Below are 9,408 nucleotides of genomic sequence, written 5' to 3' on the forward strand. Positions count from 1 at the left end.
AAGGAAACTCTTCCCGGGTCCCCGACCGGCGTCTGGGGCTCGCTTGCTTCGCAGATCGGACCGCCAAGGAGGACGGAGGGCTCCACCTGCGGGTTTGGGAATATTGACCCGATTCCGTTTCGCCCGGGGGGCGAGGCCCCGGCCCCGCGAGGTCGGGGGCGCCCGCCTCCGCTGGGAGCGGAACCTCCCTGGGGCTTAGGATCGACTGACCCATGTACAACTGCTGATCGCATGCAAGCCTTCTCCGCCACTCGGCCCTCGAGGATCTCACTCCAATATTTGCTACTACCACCAAGATCTGCGCCCGCGGCGGCTCCACGCGGCCTGGCGGCCGGCGCTTCGACGCCCACCGCGGCGGCCCTCCTACTCGTCGGGGCGTACCAACCGGCCGGCGGTCCCACTCGCTCTCTGCCCCGACGGCCAGGTGTGGGCGGCACTCTCAGTGCCATTCATTTTCAGGGCTAGTCGACTTCCATGGCCACCGGCCTGCTGCCCGTATTAAGCAACGCCTTTTCTGGGCTCTGATGAGCGTCGGCCCCAAATGCGGCGCCCCAACCCGGCGGGTCCTCTCGCCCGACCTGAGGTCGATGGGTTCGCAATAGGCCTCGGCCTCTCACTCTCTCTCTCGCCTCTCAGGGCCCGCCCGGCGCCTCGGCGGCTGCCAGGAAGGAGGGCTTCCCTCCGCAGCCCTCTCTTCTCTCTCTCTCGGCGCTGGGCGCCCGCTCCCTCTCCGGCGGTCCACTCGGAGATCTGCCACGGGGCCGGCGGCACTCGGTCCCCGTTGGCCGGGTCCGGGCCTCCCCTTTTTCTTTCTCGGCCTGCCCTGCTTGCCTGGCCTCCTTTCCAGCGCGCTCCCTCGAGGCCGCCTGTGTCTTTCTTGTTCGGTTTGGGGCCACGACCGGCGCTCGTTTGTGGGGCGGATACTCAGCGCCGATCTCCCCCGGGGAACGACCCGCCCGGCCGGTGCCCCTCGCCTACCTGCCTGCCTTGCCCGCAGATCTCCCGTATCATCCTCGCCAGAGAGCGGGGGAAACCTGCGCCGCAACCTACCGGTCTCTTTGGACTCTCCTTGTTGCCGCCTGCAGCCAGTGTCATCGCTTGGGCCTCCCGGCGGGGCGGCGGGCTGCCACTTTTTCCGCACCTCCCGTCCCGGGGCTCTCCGGCAGGGCCGGCCGCGGCCCGGGAGCGGCCTTTCCGACACCTCTGGGCAAGGCCGGGCGGGCCGGCCGACGCTCTTCTGGGCATGAAGGGTCGGGCCGGCCACGCAGAGAAACGCCGTTAACGGAGCGCCCGGAGGGCCTCCGGCGGGACGGCGAGCAGCCACTTTCCTTGAGCCGCTACGGAGCAGGGCTTGTCCAGACCCCAGGGGGAATCGCTCCGGAGGCTTGGGCTCCACCCTGCAGGAATTGCCGTATTGTATGGACAATATATGGCTGTACTGATTTCTGGCAGCTGGAGCTGAGCTCCAGACCACCCTCCCCCTATAAATAGGCAAACCAGGGAGTGGGGGTTAAGGTCCAAAACGCTCTCATTGAAATACGCACGTTTTGGGCCCAACCTGTCCCGGGGCAAAGCCCTCTCAGAGGCCTTGGGTGGGCCGGCGAGCCGATGGACGCCATGCCTGAAGCGCCCGGCCCGCTCTCCGCGGGCAACCCCGGACATCCGAACCTCTCGGACCAGGTTTTCCGAAAAAGGTGATTCACCGCGGCGCACCACGCAACCCGCCGGCATGGAGCCGTTTTCGCCCGGGGAAGCGTGTCGGAAATGCACGGCTTTAGAGGGTCCGCGTGCGGCTGCGGCGGGTTTTTTTCCCCAAGGACGGCAATTCGCCGCGGAGACACCCTCCCCCCTATAAAAAGGCAAACCAGGGAGTGGGGGTTAAGGTTCAAAACGCTCTCATTAAAATAAGCACGTTTCGGGCCCAACAGACCCCGACGAGAGACTCTCTCGAGAGCCGGGGTGCCTCGCCGACGCGTTGGCAAGTGGGGACGAGTCGGTTTTTGCGCCCGAGTCGGGTCGAAACCGGAGATCCGACCTTTCGCGCACCACCAAGTCCGGGGAAGAAATCTTCAGTGGGCGCCCACGCAACGCCGCCCGTCCGACACCCACAGCGGGACCGGCGCCGCCCGCTGCGAGACTCCGCCCTTGGGCCCGAGGCCCCGGTCCCTACCCGCCCGCTGGCACGTGGCGCCACTCCCATTAGAGCCCTCTTGCAGGGGTGCACCTCCGGCCCCGGATTTCAAATCAGCTTTTGGGCGGCCGGATAAGCCTCGCGGCCCGGCAGCGTATCCCCGGCTCTCGCCGGTGGGGCCGAGTCAGTTTTTGCGCCCGAGTCGAAGCGTAACTGGAGATGAGCCCTTTCGCGGTCAAGGAAGTCCGAGGAAGAAATCTTTAGCGGGCACCCACGTAACGCTCCCCGTCCGGCACCCACGGCGGGACCGACGCCGCCCGCTGCCAGATGCCGCACTCGGGCTGGAAGCCATGGTTTTTCCGTGCCGAACAGCTGATCGCGCGATGGCATTGGGACCGACTTGGCAACTCCCCGAGAGCCCTCCTGCGGGATACACTATTAAACGTGGATTTCAAGTCAGTTTGGGGCGGCCGTGTCAGACATGCAGCCCAGCAGCCAATCCTCGGCCTCAGGGAAAGCGCTCGTTTACTCCGCCGTCAGTTCCTCTGCCGAGTCCGAGTGCCGCCGGGCCCGCCGCTGGTACTCCCCGGTCTCCTCCTCCAAGGCCGGTCCGCCCGAGGGCCACCGGGCGGCGCCGGCCGGCCCTCCGCGCTCGACCTCCTCCCCCCGCTGCTGGACCCCACCACCCCTCTCCCAGAAGCCGCTCCCGCAGCAGCGACGTCGTCCGACCCGGCCCGCCAGGATCGGCCCGTCTGCGGCGCGGGCAAATCCCTCGGTTCGAAAGCTTTAGTTTTAGCAGATCACAGCAAAGCGGCTGCTCTACTGGGCACGACACCCCAATCCATACCCAAGTCGTCTGCAAGTGATCTGGCGTCCCTCTCGAGACGGCGGTTCGGCTTGCGCCGGAGTTCCCGGCCCCCGGGCAGGGGCCGCGGGCGGAGTCGGCCCGGCCCCCCTCCAGGCAAGAGCGGGTGGGCGCTGACGCGGGCCGCGCACCGGCAGAGATTTCGACTTAGAGGCGTTTAGCCGTAATCTCTCGGGTGGTAGTCTCGCACCACCGGCCTCTCGACCGAGCGCCTGAACCAGGGGTCCGAATCTGCGGTTCCTCTCGTACTGAGCAGGATTGCCGTGACGGCGACCTCTCATCAGTAGGGTAAAACTACCTGTCTCACGGCGGTCCAAAGCCAGCTCACGTTCCCCATTGGTCGGTGAACAATCCAACGCTTCGCAATGATAGGAAGAGCCGACATCGAAGGATCAAACAGCAACATCGCTATGAACGCTTGGTTGCCACTACCCCGTTATCACTGTGGTAACATTTCTGATACCTCTCGCTTCAAACTGCGAAGCTCAAAAGGATCGATAGGCCACGCTTTCCCGGTCTGTATTCATGCTGAAAATCAGATTCAAACGAGCTTTTGCCCTTTTGCTCCGCGCGAGGTTTCCGTCCTCGCTGAGCTCGCCTTAGGACACCTGCGTTACCCTTTGACAGATGTACCGCCCCAGTCAAAGTCCCCGACTGAAGCTGTCGCCGGAGCGGGTGGCGGCCGGCCGCGTAGCGCCGGAAGACTGGGCCAGCTCCCCGCCTCACCGGCTAAGTAAAGAAACCACGAGAGTAGTGGCATTTCAGCGTCGGGCCTGGGGCCCTCCCACCTATCCCACACCCCTCCGTGTCTCTTCACAAGGTCAGACTAGAGTCAAGCTGATTCTGCCAAGCCCGTTCCCTTGGCTGTGGTTTCGCTAGATAGATAGGGACAGTGGGAATCTCGTTAATCCATTCATGCACGTCATTAATTAGATGACGAGGCATTTGGCTACCTTAAAAGAGTCATAGTTACTCCCGCCGTTTACCCGCACTTCGCTGAATTTCTTCACTTTGACATTCAGAGCACTGGGCAGAAATCACATCGCGTCAGCGCCCCGGCTGCAGACGTCGCGATGCTCTGTTTTTCATTAGACAGTCGGATTCCCCTGGTCCGTACCAGTTCTGAGCCGGCTGCTGGGCGCCGGCCGAAGCGGCCGCAGCGAGGACTGTCCACGAGGCGGGCCCCACGCCGGTCCGGGCTCGCCCAGCGCCCTAGCTCCGGACCAGCCGATTCCAGGGATCCCGCCCCTTAGCAAGAAAAGGAAACTCTTCCCGGGTCCCCGACCGGCGTCTGGGGCTCGCTTGCTTCGCAGATCGGACCGCCAAGGAGGACGTAGGGCTCCGCCTGCGGGTTTGGGAATATTGACCCGATTCCGTTTCGCCCGGGGGGCGAGGCCCCGGCCCCGCGAGGAGGGGGGCGCCCGCCTCCGCTGGGAGCGGAACCTCCCTGGGGCTTAGGATCGACTGACCCATGTACAACTGCTGATCGCATGCAAGCCTTCTCCGCCACTCGGCCCTCGAGGATCTCACTCCAATATTTGCTGCTACCACCAAGATCTGCGCCCGCGGCGGCTCCACGCGGCCTGGCGGCCGGCGCTTCGACGCCCACCGCGGCGGCCCTCCTACTCGTCGGGGCGTACCAACCGGCCGGCGGTCCCACTCGCTCTCTGCCCCGACGGCCAGGTGTGGGCGGCACTCTCAGTGCCATTCATTTTCAGGGCTAGTCGACTTCCATGGCCACCGGCCTGCTGCCCGTATTAAGCAACGCCTTTTCTGGGCTCTGATGAGCGTCGGCCCCAAATGCGGCGCCCCAACCCGGCGGGTCCTCTCGCCCGACCTGAGGTCGATGGGTTCGCAATAGGCCTCGGCCTCTCACTCTCTCTCTCGCGTCTCAGGGCCCGCCCGGCGCCTCGGCGGCTGCCAGGAAGGAGGGCTTCCCTCCGCGGCCCTCTCTTCTCTCTCTTGGCGCTGGGCGCCCGCTCCCTCTCCGGCGGTCCACTCGGAGATCTGCCACGGGGCCGGCGGCACTCGGTCCCCGTTGGCCGGGTCCGGGCCTCCCCTTTTTCTTTCTCGGCCTGCCCTGCTTGCCTGGCCTCCTTTCCGGCGCGCTCCCTCGAGGCCGCCTGTGTCTTTCTTGTTCGGTTTGGGGCCACGACCGGCGCTCGTTTGTGGGGCGGATACTCAGCGCCGACCTCCCCCGGGGAACGACCCGCCCGGCCGGTGCCCCTCGCCTACCTGCCTGCCTTGCCCGCAGATCTCCCGTATCATCCTCGCCAGAGAGCGGGGGAAACCTGCGCCGCAACCTACCGGTCTCTTTGGACTCCCCTTGTTGCCGCCTGCAGCCAGTGTCATCGCTGGGGCCTCCCGGCGGGGCGGCGGGCTGCCACTTTTTCCGCACCTCCCGTCCCGGGGCTCTCCGGCAGGGCCGGCCGCGGCCCGGGAGCGGCCTTTCCGACACCTCTGGGCAAGGCCGGGCGGGCCGGCCGACGCTCTTCTGGGCATGAAGGGTCGGGCCGGCCGCGCAGAGAAACGCCGTTAACGGAGCGCCCGGAGGGCCTCCCGGCGGGACGGCGAGCAGCCACTTTCCTTGAGCCGCTACGGAGCGGGGCTTGTCCAGACCCCAGGGGGAATCGCTCCGGAGGCTTGGGCTCCACCCTGCAGGAATTGCCGTATTGTATGGACAATATATGGCTGTACTGATTTCTGGCAGCTGGAGCTGAGCTCCAGACCACCCTCCCCCTATAAATAGGCAAACCAGGGAGTGGGGGTTAAGGTCCAAAACGCTCTCATTGAAATACGCACGTTTTGGGCCCAACCTGTCCCGGGGCAAAGCCTTCTCAGAGGCCTTGGGTGGGCCGGCGAGCCGATGGACGCCATGCCTGAAGCGCCCGGCCCGCTCTCCGCGGGCAACCCCGGATATCCGAACCTCTCGGACCAGGTTTTCCGAAAAAGGCGATTCACCGCGCCGCACAACGCAACCCGCCGGCATGGAGCCGTTTTCGCCCGGGGAAGCGTGTCGGAAATGCACGGCTTTAGAGGGTCCGCGTGCGGCTGCGGCGGGTTTTTTTTTCCCCAAGGACGGCAATTCGCCGCGGAGACACCCTCCCCCCTATAAAAAGGCAAACCAGGGAGTGGGGGTTAAGGTTCAAAACGCTCTCATTAAAATAAGCACGTTTCGGGCCCAACAGACCCCGACGAGAGACTCTCTCGAGAGCCAGGGTGCCTCGCCGACGCGTTGGCAAGTGGGGACGAGTCGGTTTTTGCGCCCGAGTCGGGTCGAAACCGGAGATCCGACCTTTCGCGCACCACCAAGTCCGGGGAAGAAATCTTCAGTGGGCGCCCACGCAACGCCGCCCGTCCGACACCCACAGCGGGACCGGCGCCGCCCGCTGCGAGACTCCGCCCTTGGGCCCGAGGCCCCGGTCCCTACCCGCCCGCTGGCACGTGGCGCCACTCCCATTAGAGCCCTCTTGCAGGGTGCACCTCCGGCCCCTGATTTCAAATCAGGTTTTGGGCGGCCGGATAAGCCTCGCGGCCCGGCAGCGTATCCCCGGCTCTCGCCGGTGGGGCCGAGTCAGTTTTTGCGCCCGAGTCGAAGCGTAACTGGAGATGAGCCCTTTCGCGGTCAAGGAAGTCCGAGGAAGAAATCTTTAGCGGGCACCCACGTAACGCTCCCCGTCCGGCACCCACGGCGGGACCGACGCCGCCCGCTGCCAGATGCCGCACTGGGGCTGGAAGCCATGGTTTTTCCGTGCCGAACAGCTGATCGCGCGATGGCATTGGGACCGACTTGGCAACTCCCCGAGAGCCCTCCTGCGGGATACACTATTAAACGTGGATTTCAAGTCAGTTTGGGGCGGCCGTGTCAGACATGCAGCCCAGCAGCCAATCCTCGGCCTCAGGGAAAGCGCTCGTTTACTCCGCCGTCAGTTCCTCTGCCGAGTCCGAGTGCCGCCGGGCCCGCCGCTGGTACTCCCCGGTCTCCTCCTCCAAGGCCGGTCCGCCCGAGGGCCACCGGGCGGCGCCGGCCGGCTTTCCGCGCTCGACCTCCTCCCCCCGCTGCTGGACCCCACCACCCCTCTCCCAGAAGCCGCTCCCGCAGCAGCGACGTCGTCCGACCCGGCCCGCCAGGATCGGCCCGTCTGCGGCGCGGGCAAATCCCTCGGATCGAAAGCTTTAGTTTTAGCAGATCACAGCAAGCGGCTGCTCTACTGGGCACGACACCCCAATCCATACCCAAGTCGTCTGTAAGTGATCTGGCGTCCCTCTCGAGACGGCGGTTCGGCTTGCGCCGGAGTTCCCGGCCCCCGGGCAGGGGCCGCGGGCGGAGTCGGCCCGGCCCCCCTCCAGGCAAGAGCGGGTGGGCGCTGACGCGGGCCGCGCACCGGCAGAGATTTCGACTTAGAGGCGTTTAGCCGTAATCTCTCGGGTGGTAGTCTCGCACCACCGGCCTCTCGACCGAGCGCCTGAACCAGGGGTCCGAATCTGCGGTTACTCTCGTACTGAGCAGGATTGCTGTGACGGCGACCTCTCATCAGTAGGGTAAAACTACCTGTCTCACGGCGGTCCAAAGCCAGCTCACGTTCCCCATTGGTGGGTGAACAATCCAACGCTTCGCAATGATAGGAAGAGCCGACATCGAAGGATCAAACAGCAACATCGCTATGAACGCTTGGCTGCGACTACCCAGTTATCACTGTGGTAACATTTCTGATACCTCTCGCTTCAAACTGCGAAGCTCAAAAGGATCGATAGGCCACGCTTTCCCGGTCTGTATTCATGCTGAAAATCAGATTCAAACGAGCTTTTGCCCTTTTGCTCCGCGCGAGGTTTCCGTCCTCGCTGAGCTCGCCTTAGGACACCTGCGTTACCCTTTGACAGATGTACCGCCCCAGTCAAAGTCCCCGACTGAAGCTGTCGCCGGAGCGGGTGGCGGCCGGCTGCGTAGCGCCGGAAGACTGGGCCAGCTCCCCGCCTCACCGGCTAAGTAAAGAAACCACGAGAGTAGTGGCATTTCAGCGTCGGGCCTGGGGCCCTCCCACCTATCCCACACCCCTCCGTGTCTCTTCACAAGGTCAGACTAGAGTCAAGCTGATTCTGCCAAGCCCGTTCCCTTGGCTGTGGTTTCGCTAGATAGATAGGGACAGTGGGAATCTCGTTAATCCATTCATGCACGTCATTAATTAGATGACGAGGCATTTGGCTACCTTAAAAGAGTCATAGTTACTCCCGCCGTTTACCCGCACTTCGCTGAATTTCTTCACTTTGACATTCAGAGCACTGGGCAGAAATCACATCGCGTCAGCGCCCCGGCTGCAGACGTCGCGATGCTCTGTTTTTCATTAGACAGTCGGATTCCCCTGGTCCGTACCAGTTCTGAGCCGGCTGCTGGGCGCCGGCCGAAGCGGCCGCAGCGAGGACTGTCCACGAGGCGGGCCCCACGCCGGTCCGGGCTCGCCCAGCGCCCTAGCTCCGGACCAGCCGATTCCAGGGATCCCGCCCCTTAGCAAGAAAAGGAAACTCTTCCCGGGTCCCCAACCGGCGTCTGGGGCTCGCTTGCTTCGCAGATCGGACCGCCAAGGAGGACGTAGGGCTCCGCCTGCGGGTTTGGGAATATTGACCCGATTCCGTTTCGCCCGGGGGGCGAGGCCCCGGCCCCGCGAGGAGGGGGGCGCCCGCCTCCGCTGGGAGCGGAACCTCCCTGGGGCTTAGGATCGACTGACCCATGTACAACTGCTGATCGCATGCAAGCCTTCTCCGCCACTCGGCCCTCGAGGATCTCACTCCAATATTTGCTACTACCACCAAGATCTGCGCCCGCGGCGGCTCCACGCGGCCTGGCGGCCGGCGCTTCGACGCCCACCGCGGCGGCCCTCCTACTCGTCGGGGCGTACCAACCGGCCGGCGGTCCCACTCGCTCTCTGCCCCGACGGCCAGGTGTGGGCGGCACTCTCAGTGCCATTCATTTTCAGGGCTAGTCGACTTCCATGGCCACCGGCCTGCTGCCCGTATTAAGCAACGCCTTTTCTGGGCTCTGATGAGCGTCGGCCCCAAATGCGGCGCCCCAACCCGGCGGGTCCTCTCGCCCGACCTGAGGTCGATGGGTTTGCAATAGGCCTCGGCCTCTCACTCTCTCTCTCGCCTCTCAGGGCCCGCCCGGCGCCTCGGCGGCTGCCAGGAACGAGGGCTTCCCTCCGCGACCCCCTCTCTTCTCTCTCTTGGCGCTGGGCGCCCGCTCCCTCTCCGGCGGTCCACTCGGAGATCTGCCACGGGGCCGGCGGCACTCGGTCCCCGTTGGCCGGGTCCGGGCCTCCCCTTTTTCTTTCTCGGCCTGCCCTGCTTGCCTGGCCTCCTTTCCGGCGCGCTCCCTCGAGGCCGCCTGTGTCTTTCTTGTTCGGTTTGGGGCCACGAC

The 9,408-nt window shown here is 65.0% G+C and overlaps 2 pseudogenes; both read right to left on the reverse strand.

Moving 5' to 3' along the window:
• Window positions 1–2,896: 2,896 nt before the first annotated feature.
• Window positions 2,897–4,255, reverse strand: LOC147795283 (large subunit ribosomal RNA; annotated as a pseudogene).
• A 2,894-nt stretch (window positions 4,256–7,149) lies between these two features.
• On the reverse strand, window positions 7,150–9,408 carry LOC147795284 (large subunit ribosomal RNA; annotated as a pseudogene; the record flags this gene model as incomplete).

Source organism: Acanthaster planci, unplaced genomic scaffold, assembly GCF_054643075.1.
Source record: "Acanthaster planci isolate LZ-2023a unplaced genomic scaffold, COTS_SCS Contig91, whole genome shotgun sequence".
NCBI lineage: Eukaryota > Metazoa > Echinodermata > Asteroidea > Valvatida > Acanthasteridae > Acanthaster > Acanthaster planci.